This window comes from Aplysia californica, unplaced genomic scaffold, assembly GCF_000002075.1.
Source record: "Aplysia californica isolate F4 #8 unplaced genomic scaffold, AplCal3.0 scaffold00255, whole genome shotgun sequence".
Classification (NCBI taxonomy): domain Eukaryota; kingdom Metazoa; phylum Mollusca; class Gastropoda; order Aplysiida; family Aplysiidae; genus Aplysia; species Aplysia californica.
Window position 1 is genome coordinate 685689 of NW_004797525.1, and position 12573 is coordinate 698261.

The 12573-nt window shown below is 38.6% G+C and overlaps 1 pseudogene; it reads right to left on the reverse strand.

The window, feature by feature from the left end:
* Positions 1–1966: 1966 nt before the first annotated feature.
* LOC106012072 lies at positions 1967–3487 on the reverse strand (annotated as a pseudogene).
* Positions 3488–12573: the final 9086 nt, after the last annotated feature.

Sequence of the window (12573 nt, forward strand, 5' to 3'; positions counted from 1 at the left end):
AAAAAAGCTACTGATTGTATGTATTTGTGTATGTGTGTATGTGCGAGTGTGTGTGCATGTGTGTGTGTGTGTGTGTGTGTGTGTGTGTGTGTGTGCGTGTGTGTGTATGAGTGTGTGTGTTTGTCCATGCCTGAGTGCGTGTTCTGGTGTGTATACATGAGTGTAGGCGTGAGTGTGTCTACTGGTATACTGTGTGTATGTGAGTGTGTCTGTGTATGCGCGTAGGCGTGTGTGTGTGCATGTTTGTTTGTGTGTTTATGTAGGTGAGTCTGCCATTGTGTTTTTGTGTGTGAGTGTGTCTGTGGATGTGTGCGTGTATTAATCTATTAATTTTTTTTATTCTTTTCAACAGGACATCAGGCATAACCACTGCTTTCGTGACAATGGAGCGTTGTCTGTGCATATTAACACCCCTACATGTACACATAATTTTCACCCCCCAAAAAGACAGCCATTTCCCTTGCTTCTGTAATCTTTCTTTTGCTACTGTTCTTACTCCCAGTTTATGCCTACACCGACCTCGCTCCTATCTTCGATCCCGAGGAGAACAAAACGCTGATCGGAATAATTTACAACGACAATGAAGATGCCATCAAACCCGTTGTTATGATAGCAGGTTTCATTGTGACTGCAGGTTCTTTCCTCTGCGTCTCCGTGTTCTCAGCCCTCCTGATGTACGCACTTATTCAGCGTTGCCGGAAGTGGAAGTGTTCCAAAAATAGGGGCACGTCACAAACGAGCGCCGCCTCATCACAAGGAAACAAAGCGACACAGAACAAGGATATTCAAGTAGCCAAAATGATATTGCTCGTAGCTGCAGTGTTCCTCGTTGGCTTCATTCCCCTTGGCGTCATGTTTCTGGCCATGGAATTAGTACCAGGGTCCTACATGGGTAGAGCTTATGAGAACGAACATCTTGTCTGTATCTCTTTTCTCCAGATCGCACAAAGGTGTCAACAGTTCTGTAAACATTCTGCTGTACATCAAAATGAGTTCAAAATATAGGGGTACCATCCGGGCTTTGTTTCTTTTCCAGAAGCAAACGGAATCCAACCTTGATTAAAGCCTAACCTTTTCAGATCATATTTTGTTTTGGGGGCTTGCCTTGAGATATCAGGTTTTGCTATTCATCGGTGGTGGATATTTTCGAGAAAATAGACCTAGACTTTAAAAAGTCGGTCTTTTTATGGGTGAGGGGGGGGGTGGAAGAGGGCTCCATGGAACGTTAAAGAACGCTATATGTTTGTATCAGCTGGACGACTTAAACGATGACCTTGCACTGCTCTCTCACACACATGCTCAGATGCAAGAAAAGACCAAGGAACTCAACAGCCTATCAAGGAGTGTTGGCCTACGTATACACCCGGAGAAGTCAAAAGTAGTGAAGCAGGAAATATGTCAAACCCTGCTGTGACAGTGGAAGACCTTCGCCATAAAAGAAGTGGACTCCATTACCTACTTTGGAAGTGTCATCGATGGTAAAGGTGGAACTGAAGCAGATGTAAAAGCAAGAACCGAATAAGCAAGGTCAGCATTAAATCAATTATCAAAAGTCTGGAAAGCAAGCAACATCTCACTGCACACCAAGATTCGACTCTTTAATTACAATGTCAAGTCTGTGCTCCTCTACGGCTGCGAATCTTGAAAGACAACAAAGACAGTGCTGATTAAAGTCCAGATTTTCACTGTCCATTACCACATTCCACACCTGAAAAAAAATGACCCTGACCTTGTGACCAGTTGCCTACAAGCCCTGTGGTTCATTGACAGTTCACATCTGACGGTTACGTCTAGTTCGACTCTCGTCCATGAAAAACAACCGCGTTTGAATTTAAAGGTCTCAGTCGAATGAAATTGAATTTGATCAAATTGTCCCAAAATGGTAGTTTTTGCTGCTCATTGAAAGAAAATCTGGTTGGTTCCGACTAAAGAAGAAGAAGAAGAAGAAGAAGAAGAAGAAGAAGAAGAAGAAGCTCAGTGCATATCCCTGCTCAACAACAAGCTCTATGCTTAGACATTCTATGTTATTACCCCAGCAGATCCTAAATCACTCGAAAAAATCCTTGGCTTCCCTGGAAGCGAGCATCATACAGTGGAAGCAGCTGATCAAGTGTGGTGTAAACGCACCTTAAGAATAGAAGGACTTGTAGTGTGAACACCCCTTAATAATAATTATTGTGACGTAAGCCTAAGGGACGTATCACGTGACTGTGATTTCGTGCAAGCGGCGGTGAAATCTTTCTGGAGAGGTTAAATAGCTTAAGCTTTACAAACACACACACACACACACACACACACACACACACACACACACACACACATACACACACACAAACATACACACACACAGACATACGCACACACACACATTCATGCACACTCTGTGTGAAGACAGAAACTTAACTTTCACGAAAATAGAGACCATTAAAAAGAATACCATTAAAGCACAGAGAAAAGCTACACCTGTTGATATTCTGAAGATGTTCATGGTGCCATTATCTGATTCTGTGATGAGAACATGAAAATGTTATGTCTCGGAGGAACATTTTGTCCAGGATCTGCTTGTACTTTGAACTCATGTTGTAATACACAAAGATATTCACTGCGGAATTCGTTGCCGATAAGAAAGAAAAAAATGACCAGATCAGCAAAAACAAATCTCTGTATTTCCCTGATATGTTATATTCGGGATCTAAACTTTGTGCAACATTTATAATCGCACTTGGCAAGAGGCATACTATAAATATGATCGCAATACATAGAACCAAATTCACAACTTTCTTGTCCCTATTTGAAAAGAAGTCATGATCTCCAGAACTGGACGTAGACTTCCGACATTTTGATTTGGTAATAAGGGTTTTGATAAAGATTATAGTGCAAATGATGACCACGCTTAAGGTGATGAGCTGAGAGAAAGAATAGATTAAGAATACAGCACTTTCTGTGGCAAAGCTGGTTGGAATATAAACGGTTCTAAACGTTGTCTCATTCTTTAGAGGAGAATATATGGGCCCTAGGCGAAGGGCATAAAACACTGGTAGTATGGCACCTATCATTGCCACGTATAATATGCTAACGAGTACGATAACTGTTCTCTTTACTGTTATCATTGTTTTAACTTTCAGAGGCACAGCAATACAGAGACATCTTTCCAGCATAATGAAGGCTGTAATTCAACAAGAGATACGGGCAAAGCAAATGTGTGGCCACCCTGACGCGAGGTACAGGACCTCCTGGGTATTAAAGGGCGGATCAGCAAATAAAGAAATGGGTTCAAAACAATGCTCGCCCATAGCGACGGAATCAATGCCCCTATATCGGAAATGGCCACGCTGAACAAAGAGATGTTCACGGTGTCTTTAAAGCCCTGTCTGATAAAAACGATTCGATTGATGACGTTAGCCACCTTGCCAAAGAAGCTGATGGCTCCTAAAATAATGACGTTGAAAACCGAGAGGAGGATTGTGATTACTAATTCGCTGACCATTCTGATCTGCTGCGGTCCAGGCGGCGTTCCATAAACGTATAGATCTAGCCTCAAGTTTTATTTTGTACTTAGTGCTAAATTCGACTGATCCTTTCGTTTGATGCCCATCATCGCTTTTTCTGGACTTCTTTGTCAAAATTCTTTTTCTTGCTACTGGGAACAATCAACACGCTTCTGACTCAATCCGTTCATCGAACCATGTAAATTTGCAAGTTTCCAAGGACACCCAAACTTTGGAAATCATCAAATTTAGATGGCCATTTTCTCCCTATTTTTGCCTCTGATAATAGGCGAACCCACCTAGCTCCGTCAATTGCGTGTATCTGTACCTCTATTCTATATATATGTTTATTTTTTTCCTTTACACACAAGACAAATGAACAAGCTTTAAATACTCAAAACAATGACGAGTGCTTGATTCCACCGCGTAGCTGCATTATTTTAGGTCAGAGTTTTTGCCAGACCTATTTTCAGTTCGGCAAAATTGTCGGCAATTCGTGAACCCTTTTCAACAAAGAATTATCTCGAAGCTGTAGGTTTTTATCAAATTACGATTTATTTACAGGATAGACCTGTTGAGTGGAACAATGAACGTAGTCAAATCAATAAAAGACAGTAATAATAATTATACGTACCCCCGTTATAGAGCAGTGAATCTTTCTTGCTGAAAAGTACATAAATTATGTTTGTTCAATGGCGAGATGTTTACTTTGCTGTTATCTAGTTTCTATCTTCCAAAATTGCACTCCCCCAGCGTTCGCTAGATTCAGTTATAAGTTATGTGTCTCTTTGTACGTCTGATGTCACCGAATTTTTAATCATTAGAGATGATACAGCTATTTGAGCACAAAACTCTTTATCAGGGCTCGTGTTTTCTTCTTATTACTATCATAGCTTTAGGTGGATTGTTGTTTTCCAACGTGCTGCCTTTCTGGGAGTGAGATAAGAAATGTGTACCAAAGAGTATATTTTTATTCCTAAGCCGAAAGTCAGATTGTTTTGAGACATCTTCATTACCAGCTGCTTATTGCAGATGACATCGGATTAACGAGCAAATTTCCTCTTTGAAAAATGGGGGCACAGAGTACCCCACGTCGTATGGACACGATAGTTAAACACGAAGTACGGGTAGGGTTAATTTAAGATTACTCTACTCACGTTGTAGTGTTTTTTTATCGCAGAAGCGAGCGAACACCCAAAAAAATCGCTACAGTCTCATCCCAAGTTATGTGTATCACGACATGGTGGAATACGTCGCTTGGCAAATGTTGTGTATTCTTTAGATTAATATTGGTCTGTTTGTCTTGCTTTTGACGAAAAAAAAAAATCCCTCCTGCTAGGATAGAAGCCTAGATATTTGCATATAAAAATGGTGGTGGTTGCCTTGAGTCAGGGATGAAATTCACGAGAAAATGGCAGCCAAAATTTGGTGGCTACCAAAGCTTTAATGTCCTTAGAAACTGTATAATATTTATTTAACTATCTCAGAATAAGGATATGTGGAGTAATGGCCTGTACCCTGATGCAGTTTGAGATAGGCATTTTTAATGAAGAAGTCACATTACTTTTATTTTTCAATGAAGCATTTGAATTATAATTTCTTTAATTCATAGTGCAGTCAAAAACTTGCGGCGCATTTTATCATCAAATATCTCTGTAACGGGTGAACCAATGTCACACATACTTTGCACAGCAGTTTGCAGCAATTTGTCTTAACGTAATCATATTTTTTCCAAACAATTTAGTCTATATTAATAGAAATCAACTTTTCTTCTTTTTATTTGTTTTGTTTTAGTAGAGTCACGCGTAAAACGGGATTGTTTACTGCACCTCCCGCTTTTCACTCATAGTTTGCATACGCATATGGCCTACTTCACAGCTCACGACCTGTTTTAAAAAACGATATCGTCTTTGATGCAAACCTTTTAAAAGTCTGTAGAAACCACCCACTGGCATTTTGTATTAGTGTTTATGAGGATTTTTAACGTTTACCCTATCCGCACGTCGTGTTTTACCATCTTATCCATATGATGTGGGGAACTCTGTGCCACCACTTTCCAAATAGGAAATTTGCTCGTTAATCTGATCCGTACGCTTGGCATAGCAGTTTGTGAAAATGTTTTTTTGAGAAATACTGAACGTTTCAAAGAGATCTTCGCTCTAGAAATATTCTATAATGTGCAGAATATAACTCCAGGGTACAAAATGACCCCAGGGCGTACGGATAGGGTTAAATTATAGGCTATGGCGTTTGGAAATAACCCAAACTCGGTAGTAAATCTTTTATAAACCCAATGGGTTTTAATTATTTGGATTTTTTTTTCACTTTTTATGAAAAGCACCAAAAGTAGACATTTTGTTGAAACCCTAACTTGTAAGCGGGAAAACCCTAAGACCAATGACACAAACAACAGAATGAGATATTCCGTGAATGTGGATCACCTACCACCTAGCGCACTTTTTTTTTTTTGGGGGGGGGGGGTGGTGAAGAGATCATGTACGGCTTTGTATAATATTAAATCTTTAGAAATCGTACCAAGGAAGCCGGAAGCGAAAGAATACTCCAATGTTGTTAAAAGTCTAACAAATTTAAATTGTGCTCTTAACATTTCGTCCTGAAAAGTCAGTCAGTCTACACTTGTTATTGACTTAGATGTATTCGGAAATCAGAGACGGAAACTTTGGTTGCAATATTGTTTCAATTTTGTAACTCCCTACAAAACCGTAAATGCGATGGATACTTTCCTAGACATGAGCAAACAATAAATACTAATAAATACCCAGGGTGAAGTTCTACAGAAAAGGACGGAGAGTTAAATTATATAACCGAAGACCGTTTCTTTTTATCCCTTCTGAGGCAATGAACTACTTTGATCCGATAGAAGAGTGAAGAAATCGAGGTCAAAACACGTCAAAAGCAGTTTGTTAAACTAACAAGATTGCATGTGACCTTTTAGACGAATTCACCTTTACCTTGCATTTAAAAAAAACAAATTAAATTTTGTTTTTCCAATGAGAATCAAATCTGCATCGTAATCAGATCCGTGTGCAGGATGAACTGGCGGTGTGTTCGAACAAGGGTAACAATTATTAGTACCCTTGACTAATTAAGCATTAGTGGTAGCACTGAGAAAAAGGCAATTATGCATGGTCGATGGTAGATAAAGAGGTAAAAAAACAACATCAAAAAGAGCGAGGAAGCGGAAGAGAAAACCGCCCCTACATCGTTACAACTGTAACTAATTTACTTTGTGACATTCTGAATTCTGCTCCACATTTAATAATAACCCTTGACCTTTTGCAGTCCAGACTTGATAATTAACGCAGACTACGTCCTTGTTTTAAATCTACAGGCATTAAATAGATCTTTTGCTCCCCTTTTCTCATGATCATCGTCTCCCTTCACTTCGCCAACTCTACATAGCGGGTGACTCCAGCTTGAAACTCATCGGAGCCTTTTGAACTTGGTTTGCCTTGGGAAATCTGTAATGTTCTCTCCTCATATGGCTCAGTTCTATCCGAAAGGGACGATAAATTTGGAAGCAAATCTACTATATAACCTCATAGTGGTTAGAGGAGGGTAAAACCGTACACAGTAACAATGACAATGATCTCCACTAGGAAAACTGAGAGCTTGTGACATGCATCAGTTCATTTCTTGTGTCAAGGGAAACATTTGATGCAGTTGCCAGCGCCGTAAAACCTCTACTAAAACTAAAACGGAAATATTTGCTTTTTAAAAAAAAAATAGATCTCGTGTGTTGCTGTTTTGCGACTGCTTAGCGACAGTGTACGACGCGACCAAGCAATATTTTAATACAGGAATGTGTAAAGTAAGAATACCTAAAAAATTATTCGCAATTTTTCTCAGCCGCTGTGCATCTATTCAGAATTTTGTTAATGATTTTCCAAAAATGTAATCTAAAAATGATATTAATGTTATTGTACATTAACTGCTTGTACGTACTTATAAAGACAGCAATTTTTTTTATAAGGCCTTTTCAGCACTTCGTTAAAATAATACATCGACACGACGAAGGGTTTTTCTAGCTGTACAAATGTTAATTGAGAGAATCAATACACTTGTTCAGATCATATAGAAGCGTCGTTCATCATTATCTGCAATATTCTAAACCAGAATACTGACTATACGCTACAATTAGACAACAGGACACACGTTTACGTGGTATGGTAATTCATAGTACAAGAGCATGTTTTCTAGAATTATTACGGATAATTTCATTTCCATTAAATTGTGTTAGGACGTGGTGGAATCAGGCTCTCGTCAATTTTAGGCATGTAGAGTTATTGGTATCATCTTAAAGCCTGTTCATTTGTCTTGCTTTGGATGAAAACAATATCCATTTATCTTGAATAGAAGTCGAGATAATTGCGAATGAAGAAGGTGAGGGTCACCTGGTTTCAGAGGTAAAATTAACGAGAAAAATGCCGCCAAAGAGGAGTTTTTCCCTTAGCTTGAGAGTCCGTGGAAACTGAAAATTTACATTTGTTGTGCCTTTTATCAACGTTTTCAGTAAAATCCACACAGAAATGAGTTCTTAAACGGGCATGGAAGTCGTTGAGCCAAAAAACAAAATAAGATGAAAATTCACAAACCTGCGGAAAAATACCAGTTTCTTCACATTGATTATTTTGACGAGCGCCTGATTTCACCACGCTGTCTCACTTAATTAAATAAATAAATAAATTTAAAAAATAAAAACATAGATAGTTACGTACGGACGATAGATGTTTGATTGGATAGAAACAAACCAGAAAACCCACAACCAACCACCCACGTTTAAAAGAGTGTGGAGGGCAGGGCAGCATTCTGCAAAGCACAAAAATCTTCTCTAGATCAGCTCATAATCACAAACATTGTGGGGTTTGAGAATGTTGGTGATATTAGGTTATTGGTTTGAGAGAGAAAAACGAGATTTCCAAACATCTAAGGTCGATAATCAAGGACACTCAATATCAAAATCAAAATTGTATAAATTTATATTAAGATTTATAAAACAGATGTCTGTTGTGTTCTTTTTACACATAAACGTGTCCCAGATCTCAAGTCTTGGTTTACTTGAATTTGGCTGTCAGGATCAACCCAGAGTGAAAGGGATACAATGAAAAGGCACAAAGACGGAGATACTCATTTTAAATAAATTATTATTATCCCCACTCGGGAAACGACCTCACGTCTTCTGCGTGTCACTCTGCACTGCCCCACTGCTACACTACAGACTCCGGTACCAACGTATTCGAAATAATATCAGGAAAAATAAATTAACACAAACTTCTCCTTCATAATCTACGAGGCTCACGTAAAGAAATTAATAATGTTCATTTTTTTCAAACGAGATTTCAGCAACATCTACAAAAGTTTTGTTTTGTTTTGTTTTTTAGTGAAATAGCATAGATTTAACTCCTTTATCAACTAAAGTATTGTTGCGTACAATGTTGAAACAGATGCAAATGAGGAAAAAGCATTGGGGCAAGTCATATGTCTAGATCTACTGCATACTGAATCATAGATTTGTCTGTTTCAAAATGGGCTAAAAACTTACCTTCTCTGTTTTTACTTTTGTTTTGTTTTTATTACTTTTCATCTTCTTTTTTGCTAGATGGTGATAACATCCTGGCTTATTTTATGTGTTGGAATCTGTATTTTCACGTTCTCAAGTCTCAAGGGTTTTTGACAAATGCTCAACAACAACAACCAAAAAAAAAAATCAACTAAGAAAATTATTTTAGTAAACTAAAAGTTATCAAATCATATTAGTAATGAAGCAGGATCAGTTAAAATCTTATATAAGACATGGTTCAGATCATCAAAGTTTAGTGTAATTAGGTCTGATATTATACTTTGAGACATGCCATGAACAAGCGGTCCTAAGTATAATATACACGACATACAAGGTGTTATGTTATCTGAAAACCATAGACCAGGTCTTGCTATAGGTTTTTGCTCTCAGTCAAATGTTTCAAAACACTAATAGCAATAACTAGATATTTCTTAACTCTTCGCCACCCTAGAAATACTAAGTTCTATCTGCTCAGTCCCTAGTTTTGGGGAAATTTGACCTTAAAAGGTTTGAGTTTTACAACATGTCAAGCTTTTTCCAAAGCAAGTCTTTTATTATCTTGACAACGACTCCTTATAATCTTAAAATTTTGATAGAGCTGGTGGAACATTGGTTTCTGACCTCATGGTCTTAGTAACTTAAAACAGGCAAAAATGTGGAATAGAAATGTGTAATTCTGAGTTAGCATTGTAGCACCGTACTAACAGAGAGTTTATTTCGATTTCAAGGCAAAGCAGCCCAGCGTCTCTCACTCAAAGAGAAGCTTCTCCTTTTCCTTGTAAACTTTAACTCATTGAGAACTTGCGCTTTTGTAGTAATTTAAAAAAAGAGTTATTGCCTCGTTATGTGCAAATTTTTCCTTTCTTTTCTTTGTCTGAAACTTTATTGAGGCAGGCAAAAATATACATACCATGAAATATTGTGCAAACGTATGTCTTTGGTTTGTGTTCGAAATAACCCTCGAAATTTCTTTTGGTCTGGTGCTGGTTGGACTTGTACGTCATATTCCTCCTAAAAGAGAAAATAGAGAAAGGATATGAGAAAAGTAAAGCTGGTAGGTCGTAAACAAAAATGTTAATGATAACAACAACATCTCCAATAATAAAAACAAAAACAACATCTCCAATAATAAAAACAACATCAACAACAACAACAAAAACAGCAACCATAAAAATCACCTACAGCATGAAAGAGAACAAGTTGGATTGTTTGTTTTTCTAGTAGGAGGGAGGTAGTGTTCTGTAAATGCGGTTTTTTTATGACTGTATTTAATATTTTCTCGAGAAGAAGTTCAAGCAGCAGTTAAAGCACTGAAGAAAGGAAAATCAGCAGGAGTGGACAACATCCCAGGAGAATTGATACAGGCAGGGGTAAAGGACATGACAAGTGCTCTGACTGTCATCTGCAACAAGATCTGGAAGACATGAAAGTGGCCAACACCATGGCCAAAATCACTAGTGATTACATTCCCCAAGAAAAGTAACCTGCAACTATGTCAGAACTACCGCACCATCAGTCTAATAAGCCACCACAGTAAGGTTATGTTGAAGATAGTGCTGAACAGATAGAAACCACAGGCAGAGAAGATCATTGACGAAGAGCAGGCAGGTTTTAGGGCAGGGCGCAGCACAACAGAACAGATCTTCAACCTCAGGATACTGTGTGAGAGGTACCTCGACACCAACAAAACCTATACCATATCTTCGTGGATTTTAAAAAGGCCTTCGACAGGGTCTGGCATGCAGCCTTATGGGCAACCATGAGGAAATATAACATCAACGCCAGCCTGATCAACGTCATACAACATCTATACGACAAGGCCTCCTGCGCAGTCTACCTTAACAGCAGCATGGGGGAGTGGTTCCAGACAACGGTCGGGGTAAGGCAAGGCTTTTTGCTCTCTCCCACTCTCTTCAACATCTTCCTAGAACGAATCATGACTGACACTCTGGAAGACCACAATGGAACAATCAGTATTGGAGGCAGGACAATCACTAACTTGCGTCTTGCCGATGACATCCATGGATTAGCAGGAGAAGAACAGGAGCTCGCCACACTAGTGGAGCGGCTGGACACAACCTCAGCAGACTACGGCATGGAGATCAGTACCGATAAAATCAAGCTAATGACCAATAACACCAATGGCATCAGCACGGACATCAAAGTCAGGGGCGAGAAACTTGAGACGTCAACAGCTTCAAATACCTTGGATCAGTCGTCAAGGCTCAAGACTAGAAATTCTCTCCAGAATCGCGCAAACAACAGCTGCGCTGTCAAAACTGAAGCTTATTTGGAGGGACAGAAACATCACGCACAACTAAAAAAATCAGACTAATGCACTCACTGGTCATCTCAATATTTATATGCTCCTGCGAGTCGTGGACACTGACAGCAAAATTAGAGAAAAAGATTCAGACCAAAGGGGTGAGATATTACCGCTGACTCCTTGACATCTCGTACAAAGACCACATTTGAAAGGCCGAAGAACGAAAGAGAATCACCAACGCAGTGGGGCAGCATGAAGATCTACTGACCACAGTGAAGAGACGAAAATTAAAATGGTATGGGCATGTCACAAGATCCACAGGACTTGCCAAAACAATCCTGCTAGGAACCGTACAAGGAAAGAGAAAGAGAGGAAGGTAGAGAAGGAGATGGGAGGACACATTACAGAGTAGACAGGAAAAATGATGGGTGACAATCTGAGGAAAGCAGAGGATAAAAATTGGAACTGTTGTCCTTCAGTATATTTCCTTTAGATAATAATAACATGATAACATATTGAATTAATACAAAATGTATATACCCTGTTGAAGAGTGCTGAGACATGTACAGTGTACCAAAGTCATACCAAGACCCACATACAATGTCTCTGAAGAATTTTTGGCACCAAATTATAGCAGGACAAAATACAACAGTTCTCAAAAGGTCAAATGCCGAGAGATTGTTTCTAAATTCAAAAGGACTCTATCAATTTCGGTGAAATTCCCTTGCTGTCAGAATTTTTTATTTCAGAACCACAAAAGCATTGGTTTCGTTTGAGCTGTCCTTAGGAAGCATAGAGTTGGTGCGACAACAACAAAAGGGCTACAGAATACTCCGAAAATGTCGCTGATGAACTTCTTGACCTCATGGTCTTGCTTAGTAACTCAGAACAACAAAAACTGTAAGATAGTACTTTACAGTTCTAAGGTAGCGCAAAGCTCAAAATATGGCAAACATTTAGTCATATTGCTTTTTTTTTAGTGGGCCTCAGGCTAAGCCAAAAGACTTTTAGTTATCTTAACTCGTATTTCTTCCTTTACTTTAAGAATATAATATATTCCATGTTAGTCATCCAGCTCATCGTCAGGTACTGACGGAGGAACTTTATTATTATTATTACTATTATCACCATTATTATCGTTTTTATCATCATCAGATTATTATTATTATTATTATTATTGTTATTATTATTATTATTATTGTTATTATTATCATCATCATCATCATCATCAGTATTGT